This window comes from Pseudophryne corroboree, chromosome 12 (genome assembly GCF_028390025.1).
Source record: "Pseudophryne corroboree isolate aPseCor3 chromosome 12, aPseCor3.hap2, whole genome shotgun sequence".
NCBI classification, from domain to species: domain Eukaryota; kingdom Metazoa; phylum Chordata; class Amphibia; order Anura; family Myobatrachidae; genus Pseudophryne; species Pseudophryne corroboree.
The window spans coordinates 146,901,373-146,919,803 of NC_086455.1; the positions used below are offsets into that span (position 1 = coordinate 146,901,373).

Consider the following 18,431-nt stretch of genomic DNA (forward strand, 5'->3'; position numbering starts at 1 on the left):
GGCAGAACTAGCGAGTGATGGGCCTACGTGCATATGCATTCCCCTCCCCCTGCCCCCCATACACTCCCCACCCGTTGCAACCCCCAGCACCTACACCGTGATTTTGATTACAGCACGCGGTATGAGCCGAAATTCACATTACGCCACACAGTATGAGTCGAAATTCACATTACGCCACACAGTATGAGCCGAAATTCACATTACACTACACAGTATGAGCCGCAATTCACATTACGCCACACAGTATGAGCCAAAATTCACATTACGCCACACGGTATGAAACAAAATTCACATTACGCTACACAGTATGAGCCGAAATTCACATTACACCACACTGTATGAGCCAAATTCACATTACCCCACACAGTATGAGCCGAATTCACATTACGCCATACAGTATGAACCAAAATTCACATTACCACACACAGTATGAGCCGAAATTCACATTACACCACACTGTATGAGACAAAATTCACATTACTCCACACAGTATGAACCAAAATTCACATTACCACACACAGTATGAGCCGAAATTCACATTACCCCACACAGTATGAGCCGAAATTCACATTACCCCACACAGTATGAGCCGAATTCACATTACGCCATACAGTATGTACCAAAATTCACATTACCACACACAGTATGAGCCGAAATTCACATTACGCCACGTGGTATGAAACAAAATTCACATTACGATACACAGTATGAGCCAAATTCACATTACGCCACACAGTATGAGCCGAAATTCACGTTACGCCACGTAGTATGAGCCGAAATTCACGTTACGCCACACAGTATGAGCCGCAATTCACATTATGCCACAAAATGCTTTTAGTGTATGCCCAGCTTTAAAGTTTTCGGAGTTTGCCTGTGACAATAAACACCATCTTAAGATGGCGTTTATTCCCAGAGCCCCTCTCTTCCTATGGTAAAGAGTTTTGGGGATGCCAAGAGGGATCCAAGCACTAGCGCAGAAGTTGGCGACGAGGATGGGTAAATAACGCTGCTACAGAAGTAGCAGTATTACAGATTGCGGGGATAGCTGCTTTTCGTAGCAGCTGTCTCTACACCGAAGCAATGCTGAATTGCTCCGGTGATAAGTTTCCCCCGCAGTGAGTTGGATACTTGGTGAATAGGCCCCTAAATGCACTCCAAATATAATGCAAGCATTTGATCATCATGGGGGTTATGTAATAGGGTCTGAGTTCTCAAATGGTTTTGACACTTGACACAGGCCGGACAGAGCCCTCACATCGGGACAGGTGTGTGTGTGTGATGCCGCTATCAGGAAACTGTTACTGCAGCCCTGTGCGGATCCACACACTCCAATGTTCTTGGTGAGAAGAGTTACACATGATTTAAATTAAGCTGGACACTTGGAGGGTGGTGACAGGACTGCGGTAATGTGTTGTAAACGTGTGTGTGTGTGTGTGTGTCCCGTGCGCACGCCAGTGCAGCCCATCCAGCTGACCCCCCTCTCTCACCTGAGACGCTGCTTCTGCTGCTAGCTGGGAGGGTGGAGGAGCAGGAACTAGACTGGAGAATGCTGGCCACCGCTGCCACATACTCCCCTGTTCCGGGCTTCCCGGGGCCGCCGCTGCTTTACCGTAGTGACTCGGGACAGCTCACACTAACTGACGGGTCCCGCCTCCGCTTCTCCCACCGCCCCTGGGTGATTGGACCAGCGGATCCACCATTGGATCCGCTGTCCAATCACAGCTGTCATGCCTGAAAGCCCATCCCAGGCTGTCAGCGAGGCACTTATATAAGTGCCGCTGTCCCCTTTCTTTCTAATGGGCTTTTAAAGCCCAGTGTTAGGCCCCGCCCCCCGCTGCATCCCCGTTATCACTGTGTACGGGAGGCACTTGTTATGAGTGCCTCCCAAAGTAATTTCATAGTCTAAATTTATTAGAATAATATTAAGAAGATACATATGACACAGAATATGTGTCTTATGTATCTTCTTTATATTATTTTAATCATTAGTGACAGGGGAGGCACTGCCTCCCCTGACTGCACGTCCCTGGTAAAAGGTGGCAGTTATTTACAGAAATCAAAGGGTGCATTTAAATTCACCCTGATGGGAAAGGATTACCAAATGCAGAATAGTATTACCATATTTATCAATCATGGATTAAGCTGAAACCTTAAGCCCCATACACACGCACTAGACGAGATTTTGAAAGATCTCACTCAGAATGGTCGATCTGAGCGAGATCTTTCACAATCTCCTCCAGTGTGTACATTCAATGTCATTAGCGATGCGTGCTCCCGTGCATCGTTAATGACCCCCTCCCTCATCTGAACATATACAGACAAGGGAGGTCCTCGTTAACGACAGCCATCCTGCCGCCGTTCCCACCGCCGTCGCTGCCTGTCCCGGCCGCATCGACAAGTGTGTATGCACTTGCCGATGCTGGCCCCCAACCAGGTCCCCACTGCCGCCAATATCTGTGTCGGCGGGGATCGGCTAGTGTGTTCTAGCCTTAAGGCTGGGTACAGATGGACATGCCGACAGATCCTCGGATCTTCCAACAGAGATTTGGTAAGCATACACGTCTTTATCGGTGGGTCCAGGGACGTGCGGTGATGGTAAATGGCTCAGGAGGCAATGGCTAGTACCAGAGCCAGACTTACACACAATATAAAAGCCCAAGGGTTTATGTGGGCATTATACACAGGTGCAGCAGTATATACATGTGGGCATTATACACAGGTGCAGCAGTATATACATGTGGGCATTATACACAGGTGCAGCAGTATATATATGTGGGCATTATACACAGGTGCAGCAGTATATACTGCTGGAAATTTGGTTAGTTTTGGTTAGAGATGTGTGGAAAAGGTAGGCAGGGGAGGTACTGCCTTAACTGACATAGATTTTTTACTCCTGAGTTTTCACTATAACAATGATTACTAATACAAAAATATATTTTTATTAGAGATGAGAGGGTACGGTTCCTCGAGATCCGAACCCCCCCGAACTTCACCCATTTTACACGGTTCCGAGGCAGACTCGAATCTTCCCGCCTTGCTCAGTTAACCAGAACGCCCCCGAACGTCATCATCCCGCTGTCGGATTCTCGCGAGATTCGTATTCTATATAAGGAGCCGCGCGTCGCCGCCATTTTCACTCATGCATTGGAGATGATAGCAAGAGGACGTGGCTGCGTTCTCTCAGTTTCTGTGTTCAGTGTGCTGCAAATATCTGTGCTCAGTGTGCTGCAAATATCTGTGCTCAGTGTGCTGCAAATATCTACGTTCTCTGCCTGAAAATGTTCCATATCTGTGCTGCATTGAAGTTGTGCGCAGTATATAGTAGGAGGACAGTGCAGAATTTTGCTGACCACCAGTATATATATATAGCAGTACGGTACAGTAAGCCATTGCTCTACCTCTGTGTCGTCAAGTATACTATCCATATCTGTGCTGCATTGTAGTTGTGCGCAGTATATAGTAGGAGGACAGTGCAGAATTTTGCTGACCACCAGTAAATATATATAGCAGTACAGTACAATAGTCCATTGCTCTACCTCTGTGTTGTCAAGTATACTATCCATGTCTGTGCTGCATTGTAGTTGTGCGCAGTATATAGTAGGAGGACAGTGCAGAATTTTGCTGACCACCAGTATATATATAGCAGTACGGTAAAGTAGTCCACTGCTCTACCTCTGTGTCGTCAAGTATACTTTCCATATCTGTGCAGCATTGTAGTTGTGCGCAGTATATAGTAGGAGGACAGTGCAGAATTTTGCTGACCACCAGTATCTATATAGCAGTACGGTACAGTAGTCCATTGCTCTACCTCTGTGTCATCAAGTATACTATCCATATCTGTGCTGCATTTAGTTGTGCGCAGTATATAGTAGGAGGACAGTGCAGAATTTTGCTGACCACCAGTATACATATATATATATATATATATATATATATATATATATATATAGCAGTACGGTACAGTAGGCCATTGCTATTGATATATTATTGGCATATAATTCCACACATTAAAAGATGGAGAACAAAAATGTGGAGGGAGGCCGGCCACTTGGGTCGCTTATCTTAGCCATCCAGTGACCTTGGTGCACCTCTTTTTTTTTCTTTGCATCATGTGCTGTTTCGGGACTATTTTTTAAAGTGCCATCCTGTCTGACACTGCAGTGCCACTCCTAGATGGGCCAGGTGTTTGTGCCGGCCACTTGGGTCGCTTAGCTTAGTCATACAGCGACCTCGGTGCAAATTTTAGGACTAAAAATAATATTGTGAGGTGTTCAGAATAGACTGGAAATGAGTGGAAATTATGGTTATTGATGTTAATAATACTATGGGATCAAAATGACCCCCAAATTCTATGATTTAAGCTGTTTTTGAGGGTTTAAAAAAAAAAAAAACATCCGAATCCAAAACACACCCGAATCAGACAAAAAAATTTCAGGGCGGTTTTGCCAAAACGCGTCCGAATCCAAAACACGGCCGCGGAACCGAATCCAAAACCAAAACCCGAAAAATTTCCGGGGCACATCACTAATGATTACTAATACAAAAAGATATTTTTATTATATACTTTATATTTTTCATATACTTTGTGAAGGCAAAACTTTGGTGTATTTGCTAGTATGACAGGAAAGGCTCTGCCTCACCGGCCTCACCTCACCACACTTCACTGGGTGGTCCCTGCCAGTGGCATATAGGACGGTCGTCGGGTTGACAATTCACACAACTATACATCCTGGGGATGAAGTTATGTGACCGGTGGTCAGGAGACCGCCTATCACAATATCGACACCAACATCCCACCCCCTCAGAATCCCATGCTGACTACCAGGGACTCAGTGGTGGGAATAGTAACTGTGGCAAGTGCCACTGAGCCTGCAGCGCGGGTGGGAATAGTAACTGTGGCAAGTGCCACTGAGCCTGCAGCGTGGTGAGCGTAGAGAGCTCGCAAGGGGCTTCATTATGCTCACCTCACCCCGGCCAGCATTGTAAACATCGGGATAACCAAACACCGGTCATCCATACCCAACCCACATGCCGATATAGGTGGTCATTCCGCGTTGTTCGCTAGCTGCATTCGTTCGCTGTGCAGGGATGAGGCAAAAAACTGGCAGTTCTGCGCATGCGTATGCCGCGCAATGTGCACGCGCGTCGTACTATTACAACAAACGATGTAGTTTCACACAGGATCTAGCGAAGCATTTCAGTGGCACTGCTGGCCGCTGAGTGATTGACATGAAGTGGGCGTTTCTGGGTGTCAACTGACCGTGTTTCAGGGAGTGGTCGAAAAAACACAGGCGTGCCAGGAAAAACGCAGGCGTGGCTGGCCGAACGCAGGGCGTGTTTGTGACGTCAAAACATGAAATGAATAGGCTGAAGTGATCGCAAGCGCTGAGTAGGTTTTGAGCTACTCTGAAACTGCACAAAAAAAACTTTGTAGCCGCTCTGCGATTCTTTCGTTCGCACTTCTGCTAAGCTAAAATACACTCCCAGTGGGCGGCGGCATAGCGTTTGCACGGCTGCTAAAATATGCTAGCTAGCGATCAACTCGGAATGACCACCATAGATCCAAGATATATTGGCATTAGCTGTACTGCAGAGCTGACCTGATATGTCTGTGAACAATGGCCCTCATTCCGAGTTGTTCGCTCGCTAGCTGCTTTTAGCAGCATTGCACACGCTAAGCCGCCGCCCTCTGGGAGTGTATCTTAGCTTAGCAGAAGTGCGAACGAAAGATTAGCAGAATTGCGAATAGACACTTCTTTGCAGTTTCTGAGTAGCTCGAGACTTACTCCTACACTGCGATCAGTTCAGTCAGTTTCGTTCCTGGTTTGACGTCACAAACACCCCCAGCGTTCGCCCAGACACTCCACCGTTTCTCCAGCCACGCCCGCGTTTTTCCCACAAACGCCAGCGTGTTATTGCACACTCCCATAAAACGGACAGTTTCCGCCCAGAAACACCCACTTCCTGTCAATCACACTACGATCACCAGAACGAAGAAAAAACTTTGTTAGGCCGTGAGTAAAATAACACATTTTTGTGCTAATTTACTTGGCGCAGGCGCACTGCAAACATTGCGCATGCGGAGTTTGCGACTAATCGCTCCGTTGCGAAAAAAACTAACGAGCGAACAACTCGGAATGACCCCCAATGTTGGGTGTACACACCTGTCCATGAGCTAACAATATATTGTTTGTCGCTCGAACGAATTATATATTGTTCAAGTGTGCACCCAGCAAAAGTTGTGTAAACTTGTGATGTGGTTTGTCCATACATAAGAGATGCAGTTAGAGCTCAGTGATTGTAGTCGTTCACTACAAATACAAAAACCCACATAAAAATGTATGAACCCACTGGGATTTTGTATGTTTCTTTTTTGCATAGTAAAATTTGAATGAAAACCGATATAGGGCCCTATATTAATAATCATGGAAGGGTCTAAAAAATTGAATTCATTTTGCAGCACAATTAATATCAACTGTCAGTTTCTTAATTGCTGCTCCTTTGAAATACTTCCCAACAAATTGGAGGACCCTTTTGTGTTTCTGAAAGGCTCCTCCACAATATCTGACACTGCGCATGCGTACAGTTGAAACTTCAGAGGCTACAGGAGACAGATTGCATGATCACTCTTGTCAGAAAATGCCGACATAGGCATACAGCGGCTACCACTTTTGGGACAGGGCGGATGTAGACTTTTCTTTTAGGGGAGGTGGTTTAGTTACGTATACTGACTCCTCTTTCCTATCCTGGCACCTCCCCTTTCCGGCTCCAACTCCTCCCTTTTACAATGTTGTTGTTTTTTTTTAGTTGTCACATTTTTAATTTTAATTTCCGTATTTCTTATTCCATTTTTTTGCAGATTAGAAGCTGATATAGGTACTAGTAGCCACTGTAAATGAGATATTTCATGTACACCCCACCTCTTATTGTATGCTTACTAGCATTTGTTAATAACCTATGCATTATTACTTAAGCACAGGGCAGCTCTTCCTCTAACAGCTGTCCCTACAAAGTTAGGACTTCCGGGTATATGACAGTTGGCCAACACGTGAGCAGAACGAGGGATACAAATAATCCCTCTCCAGAGATTTCTGCGAAAAGAAGCCCATAGACTTCTATAGGTAATGCATATGGGAAATGTGGTCTAAGCCCGACAGTTTTGACTGCATTATAGCATTAGTACATCCTGCCCTGTGTATGTGTGTAGCCTACATGTCACACCGTATTTGTATGTACATGTACAGTGTGAAGTATGCTGGATGCATCTATAGTCTATATAAATTCACAGTCGACAATAGGGAGCAAAGATGAGAGCAGAGCTGCCTGGCACTCTACTGGGCAGTCAGTATCCCCCCCTCCAGACACATGCAGGAAGTTCCTCCTGCACAATGCACAGGACACACAGCACCAGACCCTTTCATTAGGTACATGTATGTGCCAATAGTCATGCAATCACTTACCTGGGTGAGGCAGGGCACTGAGTACATACTGACTGGTGTGCAGAGAGGGGGTGCCGTAGTATATAGAGGGAGAGAGAGGGGACAGGATCAAGCCTGCTGCTGGCTAATATTACACATCTCACTCTCTGCAAACTTTAGCTCAGCTGCTCCATGAGTTGGACTTTCAGCAGCTTAACGGGGGCCCGGGTAGTGCATGATAGAACTGCGGGTTATGCAGAGCTGTGCGTACACATAATTATGCCTGTTTTCAGTAGAGATGGTCGGCTGGCACTTTTCGTGTTTTGTGTTTTGGTTCTAATTACACTTTCGTGTTTTGGTTTTGGCTTGGTTTTGCCAAAACCACCCTTTCGTGTTTTGGTTTTGGTTTTTGGATCTGGATGATTTTTGAAAAAAAACATAAAAATAGCTAAAATCACAGAATTTGGGGGTAATTTTGCTCCTACGGTATTATTAACCTCAATAACATTCATTTCCACTCATTTCCAGTCTATTCTGTACATCTCACACCTCACAATATTGTTCTTAGGCCTGAAAGTTGCGCAGAGGTGGCTGTATGACTAAGCTAAGTGACACAAGTGTACGGCACAAACACCTGGCCCATCTAGGAGGGGTGGTCTTCAGGTTGCCGACTGTCGGGATACTGGCGCACAGTATACCGGCGCCGGAATCCCGACAGCTGGCATACCGACATATTTTCTCCCTCGTGGGGGTCCACGACCCCCCTGGAGGGAGAATAAATAGCGTAGCGCGCCACCGTGCCCGCAAGGGGCTCATTTGCGTTCGCCAAACTGTCGGTATGCCGGCAGTCGGGCTCCCTTCGCCGGTATGCTGGTCGCCGGGAGCACGGCCGCCGGCATACCATACTAGACCCTCTTGGAGTGGCACTGCAGTGGCAGACAAGATGGCACTAATCAAAAACTAGTCCCCAAACAGCACATGATGCAAAGAAGAAAAAGAGGTGCAATTAGGTAGCTGGATGGCGAAGCTAAGCGACACAAGTGTGCGGCACAAACACCTGGCCCATCTAGGAGTGGCACTGCAGTGTCAGGCAGGATGGCACTTTTCAAAAACTAGGCCCCAAACAGCACCTCATGCAGAGATGTAGAAGAGGTGCAATGAGGTAGCAGTATGATTAAACCAAGCGACACAAACAATTGGCCCATCTAGGAGTGGCACTGCAGCCAGAGGCGGATTGGCCATAGGGTTCACAGGGAAGATTCCCGGTGGGCCGATGCACCCGTGGGGCCTGTTTTGTTTGAGGACACATGGTCCTTTTTATAGACATAATGAATAAGATGCTAAATAATTTGCATATATGAAAATGACTTTGCCACTTATCCTGTGATTGCAGATGATCTAGTGTATGCTCTGTCTGCCTGCTTGGCTGACATATAAGATTGAGTGAATAGTGATTGGGATACGGTTGGTGTAAGAAGCAAGAAAATATATATTTCGAAAGAATTATATAGTTTACTAAATTCTAAAGGTGTATCATATAATGTGCTCATAATATTTAATTTTATTTCTTTTTAACTTCCCCCTTCATGCTGGACATGCTCACTATCTGGAAAGTCTTGGGGGGAGGGTGCTGCTGCCATGCCCCACGGCTAGACCTTACACCTCTGGTGCTGCCCATGTGGGGCCACTAGTACAAATTTTTCCAGGGCCGCTTTTTGTTCCCAATCCGCCCCTGACTGCAGTGGCAGACAGGAGGGCAGATATCAAAAAAAGGCCCCAAACAGCACATTATGCAAAGAAGAAAAAAAGGTGCAGCGAGGTTGCTGTATGACTAAGCTAAGCGACACAACCACCTGGCCCATCTAGTAGTGTCACGCAGTGGCTGAATGTCGAGAGTGGGCCGCAATTGTTCGGTCCACTGATAGCATCTCCAGCACGCCCCTGTCATTTAAAAAAAAATCTGCAATTGGTGGACCTGTACGGCAGTACCCCAGGACTAAGACAGCAGTACCCCTAGACTCATACGGCAGTGTCAGACAGGATGGCACTTTTCAAAAACTAGGCCCCAAACAGCACCTCATGCAAAGATGTCGAAGAGGTGCAATGAGGTAGCTGTATGACTAAGTCAAGTGACACAAACAATTGCCACTGGAATTATACGTCCAAATCACTGGAATTATACATCCAAATCACTGGAATTAAATGGCAAAATCACTGGAATTATACGTCCAAATCACTGGAATTATACCGTCCAAATCACTGGAATTAAATGGCAAAATCACTGGAATTAAATGGCAAAATCACTGGAATTATACGTCCAAATCACTGGAATTAAATGGCAGTACCACTGGACATATACAGAAGTGTCAGACAGGATGGCACTTTAAAAAAATAAAAAATAGTCCCCAAACAGCACATGATGATAAGAAGAAAAAGAGGTGCAAGATGGAATTGTCCTTGGGCCCTCCCACCCACCCTTATGTTGCATAAACAGGACATGCACACTTTAACAAACCAATAATTTCAGCGACAGGGTCTGCCACACGACTGTGGCTGAAATGACTGGTTTGTTTGGGCCCCCACCAAAAAAAGAAGCAATCAATCTCTCCTTGCACAAACTGGCTCTACAGAGGCAACATGTCGACCTCATCCTCATCCTCCGATTCCTCACCCCTTTCACTGTGTACATCCTCCTCCTCAGAGTATTAATTTGTCCCCACCGTAATCCACCATCACAGGTACCTCTGTACTTTCTGGAGGCAATTGCTGGTAAAGGTCTTCCCGGAGAAATTTATAATTCATTTTGATGAACATCATCGTCTCCACATTTTGTGGAAGTAACCTCCTACGCCGATCGCTGACAAGGTTACCGGCTACACTAAACACTCTTTCGAAGTACACACTGGAAGGGGGGCAACTTAGGTAAAATAAAGCCAGTTTGTTCAAGGGCATCTAAATTACCTCTTTTTCCTACCAGTATACATATGGACTGTCTGACATGCCTACTTGGATGCGGTCACTCATATAATCCTCCACCATTCTTTCAATGGTGACACATTCATATACAGTGAAAGTAGACATGTCAGTAATCGTTGTCAGGTCCTTCAGTCTGGACCAGATGTCAGCACTCGCTCCTGACTGCCCTGCATCACCGCCAGCGGGTGGGCTAGGAAATCGTATCCTTTTCCTTGCAGCCCCAGTGGCGGGAGAAATTGAAGGAGGAGCTGTTGACGGGTCACATTCCGCTTGAGATGACAATTTACTCACCAGCAGGTCTTTGCTCCTTTGCAGACTTGTGTCTGCCAGAAAGAGAGATACAATGTAGGCTTTAAACCTAGGATCAAGCACGGTGACCAAAATGTAGTGCTTTGATTTCAACAGATTGACCACCCTTGAATCCTAGCAAAGCGAATGAAGGGCTCCATCCACAAGTCCCACATACTTTGCGGAATCACTCTGTCTTAGCTCCTCCTTCAATTTCTCCAGCTGCTTCTGCAAAAGCCTGATGAGGGGAATGACCTGACTCAAGCTGGCAGTGTCTGAACTGACTTCACGTGTGGCAAGTTCGAAGGGTTGCAGAACCTTGCACAAGACAGAAATCATTCTCCACTGCACTTGAGTCAGGTGCATTCCCCCTCCTTTGCCTATATTGTAGGTGGATGTATAGGCTTTAATGGCCTTTTCCTGCTCCTCCATCCTCTGAAGCATATAGAGTGTTGAATTCTACTTCGTTGCCACCTCTTGCTTCAGTTGATGGCAGGACAGGTTCAGGAGTGTTTGCTGTCACTCCAGTCTTCGGCACGCGGTGGCTGAATGTCGAAAGTGGCCTGCAATTTTCCAGGCCACCGACAGCATCTCCTCTACACCCCTGTCATTTTTCCAAAAATTCTGCACCACCAAATAAATTGTATGTGCTGGAATTTGCACAGATGTAATGCACGCACAATGGCCCTCATTCCGAGTTGTTCGCTCGTTAGTTTTTTTCGCAATGGAGCGATTAGTCGCAAACTGCGCATGCGCAATGTTCGCAGTGCGTCTGCGCCAAGTTAATTTGCAAAAAAGTTTGGTAGTTTACTCACGGCTTAACAATTAAATTTCTTCGTTCTGGTGATCGGAGTGAGATTGACAGGAAGTGGGTGTTTCTGGGCGGTAACTGGCCGTTTTATGGGTGTGTGCGAAAAAACGCTGCCGTTTCTTGGAAAAACGCGGGAGTGTCTGGAGAAACGGGGGAGTCTCTGGGCGTACGCTGGGTGTGTTTGTGACGTCAAACCAGGAACGAAACTGACTGAACTGATCGCAGTGGCAGAGTAAGTCTCGAGCTACTCAGAAACTGCAAAGAAATTTCTTTTTGCAATTCTGCAAATCTTTCGTTCGCAAATTCTGCAAAGCTAAGATTCACTCCCAGTAGGCGGCGGCTTAGCGTGTGCAAAGCTGCTTAAAGCAGCTAGCGAGCGAACAACTTGGAATGAGGGCCAATATTGGTGGCGTTGTCCGAATCCCCAGGAGAGTCTAATTGGGGTAAGCCATTCTGCGATGATGTCCCTCAGTTTTCGTAAGAGGTTGTCAGCTGTGTGCCTCTTACGGAAAGCTGTGATACATAGCGTAGCCTGCCTAGGAATGAGTTGGTGTTTGCAAGATGCCGCTGCTGTTGTTGCTGCGGGAGGCCATACACCTACCCAGTGGGCTGTCACAGTCATATAGTCGTTAGTCTGCCCTGTTCCACTTGTCCACATGTCCGTGGTTAAGTGGACACTGGATACAACCGCATTTTGTAGGACACTGGTGACTTTTTTTTCTGACGTCTTTGTACATTCTCGGTATCGCCTGCCTAATGAAGTGGAACCTAGATGGGATTTGGTACCGGGGACAAAATACCTCCATCAATTGTCTAAATCCCACTGAACTAATGGCGGATACCGGACGCACGTCTAACACCAACATAAGTGTCAAGGCCTCAGTTATCCACTTTGCAACAGGATGACTGCTGTCATATTTCATCTTCCTCACAAAGGACTGTTGGACAGTCAGTTGCTTACTGGAAGTAGTACAAGTGGTCCCTGACTTCCCCTCTGGGATGACAATCGACTCCCAGCAGCAACAACAGCGTCAGCAACAGCAGGCGTACCACTCAAGAATCCTCCGGAGGAATCCCGGTTAGGAGAGGACTCATCAGTCTTAACAGTGACATGGCCTGCAGGACTACTTACGTTCCTAACTGATGAGAAAGTTGACATTGAGGGAGTTGGAGGTGTGGCTTGCAGGAGCTTGGGTACAAGAGGAAGCAGGGTTTTAGGTGTCAGTGGACTACTTACGCTCTTACTCAAAGTTTCACAACTTGACACTGACTTATGATGAATGCGCTGCAGGTGACGTATAAGGGAGGATGTTCCTAGGTGGTTAACATCCTTACCCCCAGGGCCGTCTTTTCGTATGGGCTCAATGGGCTCTTGCCCAATGGCCCCAAGAGAATAAGGGCCCTAGGCTGATAGCTGAGGGTCCCCTCTTTCCAGGGGTACCAGATTTTTTAAAATCGGTCCTGGGGAACCAGAGATATTCGACTTGAAAGCAGTGGTCCCCATCCAAGCCTGTTAATTGCTCTTCCCAACCAGATATTTCGGGTTCTTTCTGACTTAGAGTATTTCTAAGGTTATAAGCCACAAGCTGGGATTCTCCCCTTTTAGTGGACACTGGCAGCTTGTTTCTACTATGCCCAGAACCAGAGATATCAGCCTTCAAGCAGCTGGTCCCTGCTCCAGCTCCATATGCCTAATATGCAGTTTTAGATTTTCGTCGGTGGATTGCTCTGTCTCCTGAATTCTGATCCCCAAGTTCCCAGAACCTTCTGATAGGTGGGACTCTCTAGTTTTTTATCCCATTCAAAGCTAAGAAATATATTTTCAGGAATTGAGATATCTGCAGTCAAGCAAGCTGCCCTCCCACCGTATTAAGCCCACTTCACTAGCCACCCCTCCCCTATTTATTAAACACCCCCTACCACCCTGGAAGTCATGTACTAGGGCTTCTTCATTCAGCCCAATGCCCCTTCTACAGTTTAGCCCCATCTGTGCAGTAAAGGAGTAATTAGCAGAAATTACTGCTTCAGGTCCTACATGCTGAGCAGAAGATAGAACACCCCTACCGCCAGCCGGACATCAAAACTGCTGCTGATAGCTCCTCCCACCCCTACCACTGGAGCATGGGTAGGGGGCCCGGTGAATTGCTGTGCCCAGGGGCCTACACCGCTGTTAAGACGGCTCTGCTTACCCCTACTTATTACAGATTGACAGAGGCAACAGATGGCTTGACACCTGTTGTCCAGATTTGTGGAGAAATAATTCCACACCGAAGAGTTGGCTTTTTTGGTATTTTGCCCAGGCATCACAATGGGCTTCTTCACCCCACGGACAACAGGTGTCTCCCCCGGTGCCTGACTTAAACAAACCACATCACCATCAGAATCCTCATCGTCAACTTCCTCCTCATCCTGGTGTACTTCAACAGTGACATCTTCAATTTCAATATCAGGAACTGGACTGTGGGTGCTCCTTCCAGCACTTGCAGGGGGCGTGCAAATGGTGGAAGGAGCCATCTCTTCCCATCCAGTGTTGGGAAGGTCAGGCATCGCAACCGCCGACACACTTGGACTCTCCTTGGGGATTTGTGATACCATCTCAGAACGCACAGTTCTTTACTGTGCTTTTTCCAGCTTAACTCTTTTAATTTTTCTAGCGGGAGGATGAGGGCTTCCATCGTCATGTGAAGCTGAACCACTAGTCATGAACATAGGCCAGGGCCTCAGCCGTTCCTTGCCACTCCATGTAGTAAATGGCATATTGGCAAGTTTACGTTTCTCCTCAAACCATTTAAATTTCTTTTCTTGGGTCTTTTTACTGAACTTTGGCTTTTTGGATTTTACATGCCCTCTACTATGACATTGGGCATCGGCCTTGGCTGATGACGTTGATGGCATTTCATTGTCTATGTCATGGCTAGTGGCAGCAGCTTAAGCACGAGGGGGAAGTGATTCTTGATCTTTCCCTATTTTATCCTCCAAATTTTTGTTCTCCATTATTTTTTTGGAGTTATATAACACAATATGCAGCACAGGAATGACTGATGGCTGATGGCCAGGACACTCCCACTGGTCTGATGCAGCACAACACAGCAACACTGTAAGAGACTTGTTATTATTATTATTATACGGCAGCAGTGGACATATAGCAGCAGCGTATACCACGGTGACTGCCTGGTCATTGGAATGACTGATGGCCAGGACACTACCACTGGTCTGATGCAGGACAACACAGCCACACTCTAAGGGACTTATTAAACAGCAGCACTGGACATATTGCAGCAGAGGACACCAACACTGTGACTGGACTGATGCAGCACAACACACCACCACTGAACTGATGCAGCACAATAGAGCACCCTATACAGCAGCACTGGACAGATGGCAGCAGAGGACACAACCACTGTGACTGGACAGATTCAGTACAAGCCACGGACACTGAGGACACTGAGAGAACGGAGACACGTCCTCTCTGTGCACTCTCCAATGCCGGAGTGAAACATGGAGGGGACGCGCGGCTCCTTATATGGAATCCAAATCCTGCGAGAATCCAACAGCGGGATGATGACGTTTTGCCTCGTTCGGGTTTCCGAGACAGGTGGGAAAACCCGAGCCAGACTCGGAACCGGGTTCAGAGCGTGAAGTTTGGTACGGTTTGGTTCTCTGAGAACCGAACCCGCTCATCTGTAGTTTTCAGATTCATCTTTAACATAAAGGACGGGGTCAATGCAAGTGTGCATTGATAATGATGTCAGCTATGAAGCCAAGGGGGGCAGTGTGGTTACTCTGATGAGAAAAACTCTGCATAGCCGCATAAGTTCTCTGCATGCAGTATGGGAGTAATTGCACCCGATTTGCATACATCTTTGAATTGGCTCTAGAATGCACAAAATGTTCCTCAACTATTGCAGCACCCTAAAAACATAGGCATGTTTTATTTCCACCTCTGTGCTACATTGTGCGAAATGCAACAAAACTGGTGAGAAAGAGAGAAAGAAAGAGAAAGAAAGAGAAAGAAAGAAAGAAAGAAAGAAAGAGAAAGAAAGAGAAAGAAAGAGAAAGAAAGAAAGAAAGAGAGAAAGAAAGAAAGAAAGAAAGAAAGAAAGAAAGAAAGAAAGAAAGAAAGAAAGAGAAAGAAAGCATAATCAATACTAGTTGGGGTATTCGAATGAAGATTTTCTATGAGTGATTTTTTTCTAACACAACTCAAACATTAAATTTGGTTCACCTATAACTTTACAGCATTTCAAATCTCTTCCCGTGACCTATTGGAATGGACTTTTATGGTCATAATAATGACAAAGATATAGGACGTTGGGGCCCATTTAACAGTCCGGGCACAGATTGTTTGCCTGAGGGAGCTGGTATTTTAGACAGAATTTAAACTACCTTAGTGATTCGGGAATAGCTGGAAACCATGAAGGAGAAAATGTCAGAGAGATGGAAAAGAGAGAATGGCAACTGAGGACACATCCAAGGAGAAACCTTGAGGCCAAATGAGCAGTAAATAATCTAGCTGGCAAAAAATGTCTTAACTGAATCGTTTCACTGCTGTCACAATTCAGGTAATAGAAGGAGAGCTGGGGGTGCACCCTTCACATTACAATTAAGGACTGACTTTACTTTCAGATTCCTCAAGAAAAGTTAATAGGAACTCTCTAGAGGCACATTTCACCACTCAATTCAGAAACAGTTGTAGCAGATTTATTGTAAGAAACTGGAGGAATCTAACAGTGACCTTCTTGTTTGTGTTCACTTTGCACACACTCTCACACACACACACACACACACACACACAAACACACACACACACACTACAGAACTATGGGGGTCATTCCGACCGGATCGCATGCTAGGATTTTTCGCTGTGCTGCGATCTGGTCAGAACTGTGCATGTGTACGCGTACAAAGCGGATCGTTGCTGAGCGATGGATTTTATGAAAAATCCATTCGCACAGCCAAATCGCAAGGAGATTGACAGGAAGAAGGCGTTTATGGGTGTCAACTGACCGTTTTCTGGGAGTGTTTGCAGGGCGGGTGTCTGACGTCAATTCCGGCCCCAGACTGGCTGAAGTGATCCCAGCTTCTGAGTAAGTTCAGAGCTACTCAGAAACTGCACAAAATGTTTTTGTACAGCTCAGCTGCACATACGATTGCACACTTGCAAAGCTAAAATACACTCCCCTATAGGCGGCGACTATCTGTTCGCAGCGCTGCAAAAAATAGCAAGCAATCAACTCCGAATGACCCCCTATATACACAGGGTGGGTGCACAGCAGCCATCAGAGGGGGACTGATATCCCGGGCCCTTAGAGAGAGAGGGGCCCACCTCGGCTCCTATTCCCAATACCTGGAGAGCTGCACCAGTCTGTGAGTCAACAGCAGGCTGACGCGCAGGGATGTCTTCTTAAAACAAGCCTTCCCTGTGCATCATCTCTCTGTGAACCATTCCTGTAGGACCGCAACACTCCACCTATATGTAATGTCACAATTTAGGACATCACATAGGGTTGGAGAAGTGCCGCAGAATCTTTTTTTGGGGAAGGGAGGGGCCCTGTTCAATTTGTCAGTTCCGGGCCCCACAATTTCTAAAGGCAGCCCTGGGCTGGGGGTACAAAGGTCTCAGATCTTAGTCATACTTTCTTCATCCAGTAAATGTAATTTATGGTGCCTAGGAGACAAACTGTAGGAATAAGCCTAGAGCGATTGCTTGAAGTGTCAAATATACTCCTCATCATTTAAAATATTTAAAAAAGTGGATATGCATCAAGAACAGTCAGGGCCGGTTCCGGGGCTTCTGGCGCCCCGGGCGGCATTAGGGGGCGTGGCTTCATACAGGGGGCGTGGTCAGTTACGCCCCCTGTACTGTTGTAGGATGTGCGGTGCGCGATGACGTCATCGCGCACCGCACAGCAAAGGTCCTCTCCACGAAGGTAAACTAGACGCTAAGCGTCTAGTTCCCTTCGTGGAAAGGACCTTTGCTGTGCGGTGCGCGATGACGTCAACGCGCACCGCACATCATTACAGTGAAGGTCCTCTCCAGGAAGGGAAATTAGACGCGTAGCGTCTAGTTTCCCTTCACAACGGACAGCGGGCCACGGCAGCAGGGGGCACCACAGCAGCAGCGGATCTTGCCATGGTGCGGCGCCCTCCGGATGTCGCCGGCGCCCTCCGGATGTCACCGGCGCCCTCCGGATGTCACCGGCGCCGCGGGCAAAAGTCCTGCTTGCCCGTGGCAAGATCCGCTACTGAGAACAGTGTACAGGTATGTGCAGCCTTTTTTATCCTGTGATTTTTTTTCTCTTTTGTTACATTAGGGCAGATGTATTAACCTGGAGAAGGGATAAAGAAGTGATAAGTGCAAGGTGATAACGCACCAGCCAATCATTACGGATTTGAAAAATGACAGTAAGGGGTCTATTAATGAAGCAGTGAAAAGTGTGGAGAAGTGAGCCTGTGGAGAAGTTGCCCCATGGCAACCAATCAGCTGCTCCGTACAATTGTACAGTATGCAAATTAAAAATGTTACTTTAATACCGATTGGTTGTCATGGGCAACTTCTCCACTGGCTCACTTCTCCTCACTTTTCACTGCTTCATGAATAGATCCCTTAGGAGCTGACTGGCTGGTGCGTTATCACCTTGCACTTATCACTGCTTTATCATTTCTTTATCCCTTCTCCAGGCTTAATACATCTGCCCCATTGTTTGGAATGTAGTCTGAAAAAAGAATCGGCGTGGGCAAGCCAAAGCCTATCTCTTCTGTATCCTAATAATGACAACCTTTATCTTCTGCTCCCACTAAATATACATTTTATCCCCCATGTCCTGACAAGCTTGTTGAACTATAAGAAATGTATTCTTTAGCATTTATTTCCAATGCTTCTTCTTAATCATCATTGGGAAGAATTGTAGGGGGCAGTAAGAGAAAAGCAGTGCTGT

General features: G+C 46.6%; 1 long non-coding RNA gene across 1 annotated transcript in view; it reads left to right on the forward strand.

Annotated features, from left to right (window-relative positions):
* The window catches only part of LOC134980512 (uncharacterized), a 74,276-nt gene that overhangs the window by 22,926 nt on the left and 32,919 nt on the right, over nucleotides 1–18,431 (forward strand). The gene's annotated exons all lie outside the window — the stretch shown is intronic.